General features: G+C 35.6%; 1 protein-coding gene across 47 annotated transcripts in view; it reads right to left on the bottom strand.

The window, feature by feature from the left end:
- The window catches only part of CLASP1 (cytoplasmic linker associated protein 1), a 319,850-nt gene that overhangs the window by 233,363 nt on the left and 68,073 nt on the right, over positions 1-18,414 (bottom strand). The gene's annotated exons all lie outside the window — the stretch shown is intronic.

The following is an 18,414-nucleotide window of genomic DNA, read 5'->3' as shown; positions in this document are numbered from 1 at the left end:
TTTTCCCTTTATTAAAAGGGAAAGTTGAATAGAGAGTAGAAGACAAGAGTTAATTGAGAAAATAGTAGGGAAAAGAGCTACCAATGTCACAGAAGTCCTCCAGCAGTTTTAAGGCATAAAATCTTTGTCTTATGCTACTTAAAAATGAACTAAGACTTCTCAGTTACCCTATGGTGCTTTAAGATTTACAAAATGCTTTAAGTGATGTTACCTCATTTCATCCCCACACTGACCCTATGAAAAAATCCGGTTATTATCTCCATTTTACAGATGAAGAAAGTGAATATGGGACATATTAAGTGATTTGCCCAGTGTCACACAACTACTAAGTGAACTCGGGTTCTTGATTCCAAGTCCAACACTGTATAAGATTGAAATTTTATTTTATTTTATTTTTATTTATTTTTTTTAAATAACTTTTTATTGACAGAACCCATGCCAGGGTAATTTTTTACAACATTATCCCTTGCACTCACTTCTGTTCCGATTTTTCCCCTCCATCCCTCCACCCTCTCCCCCAGATGGCAAGCAGTCCTATACATGTTAAATAGGTTACAGTAGATCTTGGATACAATATATGTGTGCAGATCCAAACAGTTTTCTTGTTGCACAGGGAGAATTGGATTCAGAAGGTAAAAATAACCTGGGAAGAAAAACAAAAATGCAAGCAGTTTACATTCATTTCCTAGTGTTCTTTCTTTGGGTGTAGCTGTTTCTGTCCATCCTTGATCAATTGAAACTAAGTTAGATCTTGTCTTTGTTGAAGAAATCCACTTCCATCAGAATACATCCTCATACAGTATCGCTGTTGAGGTATATAATGATCTCCTGGTTCTGCTCATTTCACTCAGCATCAGTTCATGTAAGTCTCTCCAAGCTTCTCTGTATTCGTCCTGCTGGTCATTTCTTACAGAACAATAATATTCCATAACATTCATATACCACAATTTACTCAACCATTCTCCAATTGATGGGCATCCATTCATTTTCCAGCTTCTGGGCTCTACAAACAGGGCTGCCACAAACATTTTGGCACATACACGTCCCTTTCCCTTTTTAAGTATCTCTTTGGGGTATAAGCCTACTAGAAACACTGCTGGATCAAGGGTATGCACAGTTTGATAACTTTTTGGGTATAATTCCAAATTGCTCTCCAGAATGGCTGGATGTGTTCACAATTCCACCAACAATGTATCAGTGTTCCCATTTTCCCACATCCCCTCCAACATTCCGCTTTATCTTTCCCTATCATTCTAGCCAATCTGACAGGTGTGTAGTGGTATCTCAGAGTTGTCTTAATTTGCATTTCTCTGATCAATAGTGATTTGGAACACTCTTTCAAATGAGCAGTAATAGTTTTAATTTCATTATCTGAAAATTGTCTGTTCATATCCTTTGACCATTTATCAATTGCAGAATGGCTTGATTTCTTATAAATTAGAGTCAATTCTCTATATATTTTGGAAATCAGTCCTTTATAAGATTGAAATTTTAAAGGGTCTTAAAAGGAGAAAAACAAGATTCACTTATTTTACTTGGACAACACTGTTGATTAAAAGTTTCCAGAACTACCAACCAGCCTTTCTCCCCACTCTAATGCTCTATATCGATTCTTTCTCTGCACATTATTTGCATGACATAATTATTATTTTAACTTTTTCTTAGGCAGCTTTGCTTTGTAGGATCAGATCATACTCAATTCTGCCCCAATCTTTCTTTTGAATTGCTGATGTCAATCTTAGACTCAAAGACACATTTCCATGTAACCAACAATTTGTTCATGTTAAGTTCCTTGAAACTGATCTTTGTTATTAGCTCTTATATGTTAAATTTTCTATTGAATTCAGTTGGTTGAATTTTTCAATTCAATTTCAGTTGGTTGAAAGAAGTTTCTGAAAATCTGTTGAAGGTCCTTTTTTTTTTTCATTCAACATTATGGATAATTTTGTTGGATGATATTTTGATTGCCAATAAATATGATTCCAGAATCTGCAGTCTCTTATTGTGATTGCTGATAAATCCTGTGCAATTCTAATTGTAGAGCCAGCATATCTGAATTGCTTTTTTCTTGTTTCTTGCAAAACTTTCTCTTTGATATGGGGGTTTCAAAATTTAGCAATAATATTCCTATGTCTATTCCCCAAAAGATGTCTTTGAGGTGATGATTGTTGGATTTCTACTTTCCATTCATGTTCCATCACTCTAGGACAATTTTCTTGTATTATTTCTTGCTTATTATGTCAAGGTTCTTTTCTTTTTTTTTGGGGGGGGGGGGAGTCATAGCTTTCAGGTTTTTCAATTATTCTTATATTTTCTCTTCTTGAGCTGTTCTCCAAATCTGTGTTTTTCTTTTAAGATATTTCACATTCTGTTCTATTTTTTTCTTCTTTATATTATATATTGTTATTTTTTGGTCTCATAGCTTCACTGGCTTCCTCGTGCCCAATTCTAATTTTCAAAGAGTTATTTTTATCTTTAAAACTCTTATGTGGGACTGCGACCACTAACCCAAAATAATTTAAATACATTTTTCTCAGAGCCAGAGCAGAAAGGAGTTCATTCAATCCCTGCAGGAAAAAGGCGTTGCCTCCACTAGCACAGTCTAGTGGAGTCAGGCAAAGGACAAGTAACAGAGAATGTTGGAAGCCTAGAGTCAACTCAACTTGACAATGGATTCCTTTTGGACTATTTCTAGGTCTTATGGACATGTACAAATTCTCATGTTGATTCATGTTATTTGTTACATTACTACTAACCTGTGTTATATTGCCATGAGCTTATGTAATTATGTGTAATGCCTCCCATATTGATGGATTTATGTGTACCTAGATTTATGTGTACCTTATCACCTTATTTCAAGTTGAGTTGACACTAGGACTCCAACAAGAGAAGGTTTTTTTTAATATTCTGAACCCAAGTATCCTTGACTTAGTATCAGGGCTCACAATCTGTCACAGGAATCCACTCCACTCTCAGGGTACAAGAAGAGAGGGAATTATAGATTACAAAGTAGTTTTGTGTAAGATTTAACAAGGGTACAAACAAAGGGGTGTTTTCCCAGAACTGTAGCCCTAAAACTATGGCAGGTGTCAGTTTTCTGAGAAGACTCCATGTGCATCCCACTTACTCTGTATCTTCTTTTCTAGTTGGTTAACTTTTTTTCCCGTAATTTTCTTATTTTTCTTAGGTAGTTTTTATTTTTCTTTTTTAATTTTTCCTCCATGTCTCTCATTTGATTTTTAAATTCTTTTTTGAGTTTTTCTATAAATTCTTTCTGGGCAGGGAGTCATTTAATGTTACCCTTTGTCATTATATACATCAACAGCGATACTGTATGAGGATGTATTCTGATGAAAGTGGATTTCTTCAACAAAGACAAGATCTAACTTAGTTTCAATTGATCAAGGATGGATAGAAGCAGCTACACCCAAAGAAAGAACACTAGGAAATGAATGTAAACTGCTTGCATTTTTGTTCTTCTTCAGAGGTTATTTATACCTTCTGAATCCAATTCTCCCTGAGCAACAAGAAAACTGTTCGGTTCTGCACACATATATTGTATCCAAGATCTACTGTAATCTATTTAACATGTATAGGACTGCTTGACATCTTTGGGGAGAGAGCGGAGGGAGGGAGGGGAAAAATCGGAACAGAAGTGAGTGCAAGGGATAATGTTGTAAAAAATTACCCTGGCATAGGTTATGTCAATAAAAAGTTATTTAATAAAATAATAATAGTAATAATAATAATGTTACCCTTTGGGGAGAAGAAACATTCTTTACTTCATTAACTTTTTGTGACAATGAACCCTCTCAACCTGCCATCTGGAGGAGGGGGTGGGGGGAAGGAGGGGAAAAATTGGAACAAAAGGTTTGGCAATTGTCAATGCTGTAAAATTACCCATGCATATAACTTGTAAATAAAAAGCTATTAAAAAAAAAAAAAAACGATGAACCCTGGCTTCCCCATTATAAATTTCTGTGATTGGGTTCTTTCTTCTTTACCAATTCATTTTGATGAGGTACAAATGATGAGGCTAGTGGTAGTGACGAAGTACAACATTTGGGGTGGAAAATATCTGCTGGTCCTGTGCAGGTTCAATGCAAAAGAATTCGCAAACCAGAAAATCTGAGTGGCAGAAAAGGGAATTTTACTTGACATTGAGAAGCAAGTTTCCTTAGGAAGACTTCTTAGTGGCAAAAGGTTCTATCAGGGAGATAACAAAGATTAGCACTGAGAAGAAAATATCTTCACAGTGGGCAAAAGTCTGGCAGGCAGCTTTGCCAAGGCAACTTCATTAGCAAGCATAATTCTGTTTCAACCTGATGCAAAGATTCGGAAGTTAAGAGTTGTTTTTTATTAGCCACCTGAGGCCCAGGCTTGCATTCAAAACTGAAAGAGATTCCTTTAATGTTATCAATGCCACAGGGTTAAATCTCTAATTGAATAAAATCACTTAACTGGGAGTTTGAAGGCTTTTCCCATAGTCTGGGAACTGCCCTATGGGGATCCGGGACACCCCCAAAATATCTCAGTTTCAATGGAGGGTGATTTGACCAAGCTCTCCATTGAATGAAACCACTTGGGAAGGGTTTGTCTGGGAAAGGTATGCATTTTCCAGGATTTGGAAGCTTCCCAGAATGGGATCCGGGACCCCCAAAAGATGTTTACTTCAATTTTCTTTTTTAAATGAGAAGTATTAGTGTAAATTCCTATAATCCTGGGAAGAGGAGGGGGAGGGGAGAGAGGGAGATAGTGCCTCAGCCTTCATTTAAGCTCTCCTCTCTAACCTGGAACTTCAAACCAAAAATTCCATCCTCCTGCAAATGTGGGCAACCAGCAGCATCCAGCAGAACTGCATCTGCATTCACAAGGTGTGCTACCTTCCTTCTTACAAGGGGCTTCCTTCCTGCTGCCAGCTGGTCCTGTTCCTAATCAATGAGTCTTCCCAGACTCAGATCCTAACTCTCACACAGCCTTCATGGAAGTGAAAATTTCTACATTTACTGCAGAGAGTCCAGGCAAACCCAGACAGGTACCTACTTGGTGCTTCTGTGGAACTATCCCAGAGTTGTATGCACTTCTACTGGCTAATCCCATTGTGAGGGCTTTCTTCAGATTTTGAATTGTATCAGGAGGACTTCTATCCAAACCCAAGTCTTCTGTATTTTTTTTTTATCAGTCGATGTTGGGCCTGAGGCACAAATTTGTTCAATTTGTAGGAGAACTCTGAAAAGCTTGAAATTTACTGAACTACTCTGCCATCTTCCCAGAATCCTCCTCTGCCTCAACATTTTAAAGTAATAGCTGAGTAACCTCATTCCCAATTGTTGCTTTCTTGCTCAATTACCAGTAAATCAGGTGACCAAGTCGAGTAACAAAATAAATGCAGGATAAACTGAGCATAATCCTAAAAGATACTGAGATTATAAGGAAATCAGTAAAGTTTCTAGAAAAAGGTGGGATTTTACCTTGGATAGGAAGGAAATGGGGAAAGCCACTGAAAATGTCTGGTGTAAAAAATGGAGTGTCTTGTGAGAAGAACAGCAAAATCATTGAACAGAATAAAAAATAGTTCCAACTCCACAAAAGCAAAGAAACAGAATCCCCATTAATTATCCCAAAAAGGGCCCCCTTTTGAACCTAGAAAAATCCCTCAATCCCATTTTCCTCATCTATAAAATGAGGACAATATCTATCACCTAAATAAAGCATTTACTCAAAGGGGTTTGGGGAGAATAGGTAAACCATAAAATGCTACCTCAGTGCCAATTACTATTCCTATTCCTACTGCTAAGGCAGTCTATCGAACAGAGACACTTTTGCTATACAACCAATAACCATACCCAATGTCAGAAACACACATTTGGAAGATTAGTAAACAATAATGGGGCATATCCATATCAACAGTCAATAATGTTGGAGGAAAAAAACAAAAACAGGGTTTTTCGTTAAATTCTGGAAATCCAAGCTTCACAACCCTCTTTTTTTCTGCATTGCCTCTCCCTAAGGATTTAAATCAAAAAAACATATTCCATTATGGAATATTATTGTTCGGTAAGAAATGACCAACAGGATGATTTCAGAAAGATCTGGAGAGACTTACATGAACTGATGCTGAGTGAAATGAGCAGGACCAGGAGATCATTATATACTTTTCAACAACAATACTATATGATGATCAATTCTGATGGGCCTGGCTATCTTCAGCAATGAGATGAACCAAACCAGTTCTAATGGAGCAGTAATGAACTGAACCAGTTACACCCAGCAAAAGAACTCTGGGAGATGACAAGGAACCATTACATTGAATTCCCGATCCCTATATTTTAGTCTGCCTGCATTTTTGATTTCCTTTGCAGGATAATTGTACAATATTTCAGAGTCCAATTCTTTTTGTACAGCAAAACAACGGCTTGGACATGTATACTTATTTTGTATTTATTTTATACTTTAATATATTTAACATGTATTGGTCATCCTGCCATCTGGGGGGGGAGGGGGAAAGAGGGGAAAAATTTGAAAAAAAAGGTTGGCAACTGTCAATGCTGTAAAATTACCCATGCATATAACTTGTAAATAAAAAGCTATTAAAAAAAAAAAAATATATATATATATATATATACATATATATTCCCTGAACACATTAGTCATCTGCAGTTCCACATTGTGTTGAAGGGAAGAGAAGAGGAAGTTTCAAGGATTTGACCAGCCTTTAGCAACACACTCCAAAAAGATGACCTCTTCAAGACATTTTAAAAAAGTGCAAACTGAGTTACAAACAACTTCCACTTGAGATTTTTCTACCTAAAAAACTTTTATTTGAGAAAGGAAGGGATAATTAACAACAAGTCAGACAATGGACCCAACAAAGATTAGATAGATCTTTTTGCCTTGAGGAGTTTTGGTGCACTAGGGGTTTTGTATTTAAAATGTTTTGTTTTTCCAACACAAAGGGAAAGAACAGGTAATCCTCTTCTGCTGTTTGTTCATTGATGTTATTCTTTTATAATACCAATTTTCTTTTGAGAAAAAAAAAAGAAAAAAAAAAAAACAAGTTAATGAAGAGGATGGTGGTGTAGAGAGAAAAAGGAAAACAGTGCTGCCAGTGCTCAGAACTTAAGTAACCTTAAGGAACTGAGGCCCAAAAATTACAACTAATGTAGGTACAAGTCAGGAGAGATTATATGTAAAAACTTAAAATTTCTCCAGAAGCAGGTACCACAGATGCTACTAAAATAGAGTCTATTCAATAATATGCATAAAGTACTTTATAAAAAAGATATGTATAAAGCACTTTGCAAACATTTGATCCTCCAGTGAATTTCTTTAAATAGTAATTGATTTGATTTCCATGCTATCCAAGAGACTCCTAAAAGTCTTTTACAAGCACCACAATTCTAAAGCACTTAAGTTAGTTTGTGTTAAGACTCAGGACTTGCTCTCAAGTTGTCCTCACTGGAAGAGAGTTCTTAATCTATCTTATATCTATCTTATTAATAATATCTATATTATTATATCTATATATATATATATATATATATATATTATATCCCAAGTTCTCTCTCCTCAGAGAATTTTACTATTAATTTCTTTCAGCTATTAACTATTAACCAGACTGGTCTGTATCTTACTTGAATTACTACTGTACTTATGAGTTGCCCTATAGTTTCAGGGGTTTTAAGATTTAGCTCAAGCCCATTTTGTAATGGCAAGGGATTATAAACTGAGTAGATGCCCATCCATTGGAGAAATGCCTGACTAAGTTATGGTCTATGAATGTAATGAAATACTACCGTTCTTTAGGAAAATTATTAGTTATGGTCTATGAATGTAATGAAATACTACCGTTCTTTAGGAAAATTATTAGCAGGATGATTTCACAAAGACCGGGAGAGACTTACATGAACTGATGCTAAAAGTAAAGTGAGTAAAAGATCAAGAGAATATTATACACTGCAACAAGAAAATTATGTGATGACCAACTGTGATGGACTTGGCTCTTTTAACGAATGAGATGATTAAGGACAATTCCAATAAACTTGTAATGGGAAAGCCATCTGCATCCAGAAAGAGGGCTATGGAGACTGACTGTGGATTACAACATACTATTTTCACCTTTCTTGTTGTTGTTTACTTGCTTTTTTTCTTTCTTTCTTACTTTTTTCCTTTTTTGATATGATTTTTCTTGTGCTGCATCATAAATGTAGAAATATGTTTAGAAGAAAATATATCTATATCTCATACTTATAATGTATAATGTTCACTTATGAAACATCTACTTAGATATTATAATTGTTCTAAGTTGTGAACTTACTGGGACAGATTTCTTACTGCTATCAATATAAGGTTATGGTAAATATCTGTTTAGGATTTATCTGAAATTTGATTAATGGGATTTGTTATTGGAGGTAAAATTTCTTGGGCTTATAGTTAATTAGTTAATGCTATTTGGGAGTTTTAAAATTCTACAGTTAGTGTGACAATTGATTGGAATAAAATTGGATTAAGGCTATTTTATCCTGTATATGCTGAAGGTTGAGTTTTAACTGCTTATGTTATGTTATGTTCTTGCATTTTTTTTCCTCCTGTAACTTATTTTTATGATCAGAGCAATGATCAATAGAAATATTAAACAATCTCATAGTTATCCTTTATTGCAACAAGCACATATAGCTAGGTATAGGTATATTGTAAATAGGTCAATAATTTTCTCTTCTAAAACAACCTCTCATTTTCCATTGAAATTATTAAGCAATTAATAGATCTTCCTTCAGATTCAAATGATTGCTGTGACAGCTTGCACAAACCAGTGACCCCTTTGGTTATGAACTTCCTCAAATGGGGGGACTCAAATGTTTAGGACTTTTGCATAATGTTATTCTACCTAGACCTCAGGGTACATATTTACCAACAATCTAAAATGTATTCTGAAGTAGATTTTAAAGAGTTACAAAAGTACCCAGTCCTGTCCTTATTACATTTTTATTTTTTCCTTTAAGCTATTTTTGTAGTGGTAGTTTAATATTCTCCAACTAAATAGAGTATCTTTCCTGGGGCCTAGGAGAACAGCTGTCTTTATCTCTATCTTTATAAAAATTAAGGTACAAGCATATAATGTTTAATTGCCTCTACTTGACAACACATTTACTTTTCAATAAATGATGCACTACTAAAGAGTCTCAGCATCTTCACAGACTGCAAGCCTTTCTAATAAAGGAAATCACTACAGCTTACCAGCAAACTACTACATAAGAGGGATTATCCTAATGGACATCAAGAACTATCAAATGTGATTCCTGCCCATAAAAAGACTCCCAAAGCAAAAAAAGTTTGAGAGAACACAATATGTGAAAAATTAAGAAGCAACTAAGAATTTAAAATCAGTGAAACAATCATACAAGAGATGCCATATAGCTGTATGTGAAATGCTAGAGTGTTAGAAATAATAAAGACTTCAAAATAACAATAATAAGCTAGAACATATATAGTTTTTTAAGGTTTGAAAAAGACTTCACAAATATTATTTCATTTTATTGTCACAACCACCTAGGGAGACAAGTACTACTATTAGCCTCATTTTACAAATAGGGATTTTTAAGGTAGTGACAGGTTGAAAGATCTGCCCAGGCTCACACACCTAGTCTGAGGTGAGATATGAAATTAGGTCTTGCTGACTCCAAGTCCAGTGCTTTATCCACTGGGTCACAAACCACCATAGGAGAAATAACTCTTACATGTTTATGAGGCTAGTAGTTAAAAAAAAAAAGATGGGTTTTATAGCTGATTTTGTTGTTATTTTTTAATGGATGTGTAAAATTTGTATACAAAGAGCTCTGATATTTGGATTAAAAAGGTCACTATGCACCAATCTCAACCAAAATAAGGCTATTTGTGTCTGTGCCATAATAGACACATAATACAAATCTACCTCAATATGTACTAGGGTGTCAGAGTAGACAAAGCAATAAACACCATTTTATGATGAGCAGGCTGATTTCAGAAAAGCCTGAAGAGATTTACATGAACTGATGATAAATGAAGAACCAAGAAAACATTGTACACAGCAACAAGATAATGTCATTATCTGTGATGGACTTTGCTCTTTACCACAGTTCCCTTTTAGTGTCCTGACTCAGTTTCCCTAATTGCTCTGCCTCAGTTCCTAATTGTTCTGCTCAATCCTGCAACACCACCCCACCCTCCTAATTGTGATGATCCAGATAAAGAGAAAGACCTTCTATCTTAGACATCATCAGAATGTCCAGTGCCTCTCCTCACCCTGCCTCCACCCTGCTCCTCTACCTTCCCTCCCCCCAGTAGCTTGGAGCAACTGCATATATATGTCATTGAGAACTCACATTGATGGGTGGATGATTTGGACATCAGCCCTGGGGGCATCATGGCCCCAGCACAATCTCTCCCTTTCAAATAAAATATTAAAAACTCTCTAATCTCTATCTTGCCTCAGTTTCTCCAGCATTACAATTCAAGGCAATTCCAATAGACTTGTGATAGAATGTGCCATCCATATTCAGAGAGAGAACTATGAAGACTGAATAAGGATCAGAGGGTAGTATTTTCACCTGTAAAGGGCTGAAACTTAAAAGGTGTGCTTGAATCAGACAACAATGCACTTAAGGCTAATTACCCATCTGACAATGACTATTTGCATATGTTTGGGAAAATGGCTCTTCTTACCATTAGTGCTTACTCAATGTTTGGTGTAAAGATAAGCAAGGATTAGAGGGTGGAGTGACAGAGACCAGACTTCACTGGGTGGTAGGAGGAAGAGAACTCCAGAATCTGGACTCCAGAATCGAGGAGATATCCTTGGCAAAACTGGCAGTTTGTCTGTCTCCTTCACTTCTCCCCGTAAAGACCAAGGACTTTTACTTATCTTGACTCTGGCTGATCCTGAGACCTCCAGGGAGCTAGTCTGGACTTTTACATTCACCTTTTTGTTGTTATTGTTATTTTTTCCTTTTGATCTGATTTTTCTTATATAGCATGAGGAATATGGAAACATGTTTAGAAGAATTGCATGTTTCATCTATATCAATCAAATTGCTTGCTGCCTCAGGAAGAGGGAAAAGGAAAAAAAGAAGGAAAAAGTTTGACCACAAGATTTTTTGTTTAAATAATTATAATTTTTTATTGATAGAACCCATGTATGGGTAATTTTTTACATTATCCCTTGCACTCACTTCTGTTCCAACTTTTCCCCTCCTTCCCTCCACCCCTTCCCCCAGATGGCAAGCAGTCCTATACATGTTAAATATGTTGCAGTATATCCTAGATACAATATATGTGTGCAGAACCAAACAGTTCTCTTATTGCACAGGGAGAATTGGATTCAGAAGGTAAAAATAACGCAGGAAGAAAAACAAAAATGCAAACAATTTACATTCATTTCCCAGTGTTCTTTTTCTTTGGGTGTAGCTGCTTCTGTTCATCATTGATCAATTGAAACTGAGTTAGATCTTCTCTTTCTCAAAGAAATCCACTTCCATTTAGAATGCATCCTCATACACTATTGTTGTTGAAGTATATAATGATCTCCTGGTTTTGCTCATTTCACTCAGTATCAGTTCAAGTAAGTCTCTCCAAGCCTCTCTATATTCACCCTGCTGGTCATTTCTTACAGAACAATAATATTCCATAACATTCATATACCACAATTTACCCAACCATTCTCCAACTGATGGGCATCCATTCATTTTCCAGTTTCTAGCCACTACTACAAACAGGGCTGCCACAAACATTTGACCACAAGATTTTGAAAAGATGAATGCTGAAAACTATCTTTGCATGTATTTAAAAAAAGAATACTAATTTTTAAAAAATAGAAAGAAAACCTCATTTTAAATCTAGGACTAAAAATACTTTTAAGGAATTACCTGTATGGTACTTGCTCAATCTTCAGAATGAATTTCTTTGAGGGGTACAGTTATCCTTTTGGCAGCTACTTCTAACTCCTCATTTCCTTATCCAGAACCAATAACAAATTTCCAGACTTTACTCTTGAATGCAGTCCCTCTAGTCTGTAGAAGCTGAGTATTTGTAATTCAGTTGTACAATTTCTCTTAAATCACTTTGCCAAACCCTCATTCCCACCAAGGGGCATTTAGAGTCTCTATAACTTCACACTGAAAGGAAAATACCCATCAGAAAATTTGTCAGTGCATATATGCATTATTTATTCCTCTAGGGCAGGTGGGAGAGGAGAAAAAACCATCTTATCACTTTTTTTTACTATCACTTCAGCAGAATTACTTGAACTTTGATGATAAGAGAACATTCACCTCAAATTTAAGGTACCCAAACTAGAGTCAAATTCCCACAATCTTGAATCAACACAGTTTAAACTGGGTTGAAAGTAAATAATTTCTCTACCTCATTCATTTGAACAAAAAAAAAGCTCTCATTCTACATTTGATCAATGTGTAAAAAGTCTATTTGTTAGTTACCTTAACATAAAGGAAAATTCTATTCTAAAAGATGCTGAAAACCTGTCAGGTGCTACATGTAACACACATGTAACTATCCCTGTTCTTTCCCCTATACTCGTTTTCCTTCTGAACTCCCTGTGACCTTATATCTTTAGTCCTTTCCATTTATGACTGCCAGGTTGCTCAGAGATAAAGCAATAACTGATGATGCACTATGCTGTGAAGCTTCAGATCCCTTTGAAGGGATCAGGACCAAAGCCAGTAAGGCTATTTACTACACACACACACACACACACACACACCATCAGATTTGTTGGGGGAGGGGGGGAATCAATCGTGACCAAGGATGTCAATATTTTCTTCACTAAATGTTCAAGAAAATGATGTAGTAACATGCTATCAAGAAAACTGTCAATGTGAATTGAGAAACCATAAATCTGTTCTTTCATAATTCAATTCTCTGTAATTCATTCTCAGAAAAGAATCTGGCTGACAAGGAACTGGAAAATGAATGGATGCCCATCAGTTGGGAAATGACCGAATAAGTTATGGCATATGAATATAATGGAATATTTTTTTAATAGGAAATGATGAGCAGGCTGATTTCAGAAAAACTTGGGACTTACATGAACCAATGCTGAATGAAGTTAGCAGAACCAAATGAACATTGTATATAGTAACAACAAGATGATGTGATGATCCACTTTGATGGATTTGTTCTTTTCAACAATGAGATGATTCAATTCTAATAGACCTATGATGGAGAATGTCATCCACATTCAGAGAAAGAACTATAAAGATTGAATGTGGATCAAAGCATTAGCCTTTTTTGTTGTTCTTATTTGTTTGCTTGCTTTTTTTTCCTCTTGTGTTTTTTCTCTTTTTGATCTGATTTTTCTTATGTAGCATGACGAATATGGAAATATGTTTAGAAGAATTGCACATGTTTTAACTTATGTCAGATTGCTTGCTGTCTTGAGGATGGGTAGAAAGAGAGGGAGAATAATTTGAAACACAAGATTTTAGAAAGGTACATGTATTTGGAAAAATAAAATATTATATAAAAAGGAAAGAATAAAACCTAGTTTCATAAACTGGAGTCCCATTTTATGTTCTCATTAAAAACTATGCACAAAATCCAAGTGAAATTTTCAAAGGAGATGTTTCTAACTAGTTGTGATGTAGGCCTAAGGTATCAGATTTAGGCTCTTCATCTTGTCTAACCTTGCTATCTCAGCTGTTAAGAACACAGTAAAGGAATAATCAAGAATGGTTTTTGCCCAGTTTTGCCATTTCAGAATCAAACAAACAAACAAAAAACCTTCACCAATATCAAAGAAGAATTAGCCTAGCAGAAATATGAAGAAAGTTATATTGAGGGACAGAATAGAATAAAAGATAATTTAGGAGCAGGAGTATGGTAATGAAAACAAAAAAATTTAGAAGATCAATGGCACTTAAAAACATTAATGATTCTATTATTTAAGTTTGTTCTGTTCTACTTCCCTCCTCTCCCTTAATTATTAAGATATTAAAACATGCATGCACGCACAAATCAATCTTTTGTTATTTAGGAGAACTGAGGAAAAGGTGATGTCCACAAAAAATTCTGAGAAATTAGGAGTAGAAGAGACTGAACCAGTCAAAAACCAGACAACAGAACAGAGGAAGAAGAGGTCACCTATACTCCTAACAGTTGTTCTGATGTGATTTAGGAGCAATTTTGGCAAACAAAATGAGATTGATGTAGTCACCAAATGTTGGGGTTTGGTCATGTGAAGAATTCACAATGTCCATTCTCTTTGTAAAGGTAGCTTAGGAAAAGAGTTGCAGTCAAAATGAGCAAGTATAATACACACCAGGAGTGGTAAATATGAAATAGACTTGGGAGAGCATATAGTTATCAAGGAAGGAGTTTTAATAATTAATGATGGAAAAGACATGTTCCCTAGCAGAATTCGTAATTAATCAGGAAAAAGGGAATATCCCACGAGGTTGGAGTATACCCTTAGCTGGCATACTAAACCCATAGAGGAGGTTAGCACTCCAAAAGAATTAGTTAGCTACAAGGAAGAGAAAGACACCATGAGGCATGATGGGGCGATGAGAGACATGACAGAGCATGGGAGAGCGAGGAGGGAAAAGATACCACAAGGCAGAGTGCCGTGGCAGGATATAACCCAAAGAGTTCAGCAGAGATGGCAGGAGCCATGGACAGATTTATAGGAGGAAATCTAACCTTGATTTATGACTATACATAGCAAGGTGGGACTGTCCATGACCTCCACAGAAAGTGGGATTATAAGGTTAAACTGATCCCATCAGGGCACTTCCCTGCTTGCCTCAGGGAGTAATTTTATCAGCTCTTCAGTTTTTCTCTGCCAATCCAACTTAGCTACTCATTACCTCATCAGTTCCACATAAGTTATGTGATTCATTAGAAACATAGACCAGGTTGGCACGTCATTACTACAAAAGACAGACTCCTTCCAGACTATAGCCATTCATTATATACGATCTTCAAATTCAAGCCAGTACATAGCAAGAAGAATATAACTTATTTCTTTTGCTGAAGTAAGATAAATCAATTAGTTACAGCTATGTTTTAATTGAGATATTACTTCTTTCACTGTGTTTCCCAAATCCATCTCTCTAAAATTCCAAGTGTCCCCACCCTAGTTCAGACCTTCATGCTCAGATTCATGACTATTCCAGACTCAAAAATGAGCCCCCTCTTTCTGATCCTTCCTTCTCTTCAATCCATCAAGTATACATGCATTAAGATCGGGTTAATTTTCCTAATGTACATGTTCATGGTACTCTTGAGTAAAACCCAGGAGGGTTTTGAATGATACACATTGTGTGTGTATGTGTGTGTGTGTGTGTGTATAAAAATATAAACACACACCGCTTTTTTTTTTTTTTTCCTGAGGCAAAGTGACTTGCCCAGGGGTCAAACAGGGAAGTGTTAAGTGTCTGATACCAAATTTAAACTCAGGTCCTTCTGACTTCAGGACTGGTGCTTTATCTCCTGCACCATCTAGCTGCCCCTACACAGTGCTTTACAAATCTTAAAATACCAAATCATCATCATAATTATCATTATTGTTATTATATAATAAGTATACATTATATAATCATTATTTTACATCCTTCCCCAATGGATCCCTGCTATCAATGAATCAAGTTAAAACTCCTTAACCAGGCAGATATGGTCATAACCTTCCTTGCTTTATTATTTCTCTCCTAAAATTAACTGTTTATGTCAATCAAATTATTCTCCCAAATACAATACTCTCCTCCTGTCTCTGCAAGAAGTAGCTAGATGGCCCAGTGGATAAAATGGTAGCCCTGGAGTTAAGAATACATGAGTTCAAATCCAGGCTCAAGTACTTACAACTTAAATGGTACTGTGCAAGTCACTTAACCTGTTCCCCCAGTTTCCTTATTTGTAAAATGGGAATAATATTTTGCAAGATTATGAGGATCAAATGAAATAAAAATACTAAAAGTGCCTAGCACAGTTCCTAGCACATATTAGTTCTATATAAATGCTTGTTCCCTAACAACCCCTACCATTCCCCATCTTTATCCATTCTTTTCCCTAAAATTTTTCTTAGCTTCTCAAAATCCCACCCATCCACCAAAGTTCAAATTAAAGACCATTTCTTCTATGAAACCTTTCTCAATTAAGCTCAGAGAAAAAAATTTTCTCCTAACTCTAAACATTTGTAAGAATGCTGTATCTTTCTGGATTAATTATCACACATTGCTTTGACTATCTAGATGTGATAAATTTTAGTCTCCAATTAGAAGGTGAGCACCATGTGGGAAACAAGTTTATGTATTTGACATTGATTAAGCAACTATGATACGGAAGGCAATAACTCTGTAAGACTAAAGATACAAAGTCAGTAAATCATAGTCCTTGCCCTAAAGAAAACTTTATTCTTCGTATTCTTATCCCCTTGCCCTAAAAAAAACTTTATTCTTCGTATTCTTATCCCCTACATATTAAGCATTCAAATACATAGCAAACAACTTAATCAATATATGCTAAGTAGTCTGGATAAAAAATGTAGTAATAAAAAATCTAGGTTAAGAACCATCACATTTCTGTAAAAATAACTTAAATCATGCTAAAAAAAAAAACAAAAAAAAAAACCTAACACTAACTAAAACAAACCTAGAAAGTGCCTGCTTGACTGAGCAGTAAATAATACTGATTTCCTCTCTGTGTCTCCTAAAAAAGAAGGGAAAGATATTATCAGTGCATTTGGCAAATTTCTAGAGTTTCCAAGACTTCTTTTCTCCCTTGAAAAGGAAAAAGGGAAAATTACAGACATTGCAGTCATTCAGTATACCTCAAAGAGAAAAGATTTCAAATGTTTGTTAAACTGCTGTCTGATCGTTTTATTATTATTAAATCTTCACTAAATGACAACAAGAAAGAAGGATGGATCCAGACAGAATAGAGACATACATGATTTGTCAAAGGGATTTCAAAGCTATCTGTAATGTTTTCACAGGAGCATGTGTTTTTCAAGTAATTGAGAAGGTAAGTTTAGCACAAGCTAAAAGACCCTGAAAGCCTTGGTTCAAACACAATCCAGATAAAGTGACATGAGCAGCAGAAACAATAAAGAGAAAAATCATAGGCCATGCAGCTATATTTGCCTTTAACCCAAGAGTTCGTCTCCAACTAGCACAACAAACCATTAAAGGGCACACATTGCTGGGTCAGCGCTATCAACTTGCACAGATGACATTGGTTATAAAAAGAAATAAAACTCCTTTCCTCCCACGGAAGAAAAAAAAATAAAATCAGCATTTTATATTTTGGTTAAGAGAGAAAAGAGTAGATAAAAGATCTCTTTTGAATTAGTAGATAAAAGATCTCTTTTGAATTATATACAATAAAACCCAAGCTATCCAAGACCCCCCAGCCTTTGTTCTATATGTCTGCATTTTCCACAGAGTTGACTGTTGATGCTTTAGAATTCAAAACTTAATTAGGAGCTGTTTAAAATGTAACAATATCTTGCTTTCTGAATAGTTGATTGTACATAAGTTGGGTACTTTTCCTATTTGGCTCAATGTTGTTAACAGTTGCTGCAGTAGATAATGTTACATAGGATGGTTGGAGGCACTAGGCTAGGTAACCTGCATTCCAGAAAAAATCCCCTGAATTAAGTTTTTTTCTTCTCCCGCCTCCCTCATAAAGAGGGAGTGAAACCCATGACACTGCCTGCCCACCTGAGCATCAGACAGGACACCTTCTGCAAAATTAATGAGTAAATCAATGGTTGAAACAATCTTCCTTCTCCCTAGTGGTTTTCTCATTTTTCAGAAAATCAACTCCAACCTGGCACTTTCTTTTAACTTGTCAAATCCATTCAAAACATGGTTCATTGCATCAGTGACAAAGAAATGATAGGGAATTTATCAGCTTCTTTCTATCCACCATTCTACTTCAGCTACAGCCTATGATCCTTCCCTTCCCAAGACTGCATTGAAGAGGTGGTTTTACTTATTTTTATCTATTTTTGTGTAAGGCTCTTTTCTGCTGTCTGTGTCTGCTGTTTATTCTCACTCATTTTCACTGCTAATCACTATCATCAATCATCTCTATAGTCTCTTCTTTCTTCACATTTCTCTTCCTTCTTATCCCATTTTCATATACAAGGCTAGCCAATAATGACTGCTTCCTAGCAGTGAAGCAATGTATAATTAAGTAGGACTTTTTCTTTTCTTTTTGAAAATCTTTTATCAATGCACTTTTGCAGGGCAGGGGATGGGATGAGTGGAGTGAAGTGTGAATCACCAATTTTCCCAATGACTTTTCCCCTCACTACCCATCACAAGAAAAATCTCTCTTGGAAGAAATAATAATAATAGTAATAATAAAACTATAAAATAAAACACTTTGGTATCATCTAAAAAGATATGCCTCATTTTGCAC

Source organism: Sarcophilus harrisii, chromosome 3 (genome assembly GCF_902635505.1).
Source record: "Sarcophilus harrisii chromosome 3, mSarHar1.11, whole genome shotgun sequence".
In the NCBI taxonomy this organism is placed as follows: Eukaryota; Metazoa; Chordata; class Mammalia; order Dasyuromorphia; family Dasyuridae; genus Sarcophilus; species Sarcophilus harrisii.
Note: the sequence above shows the minus strand (reverse complement) of the source record. Positions and strands in the feature narration are given on the sequence as shown.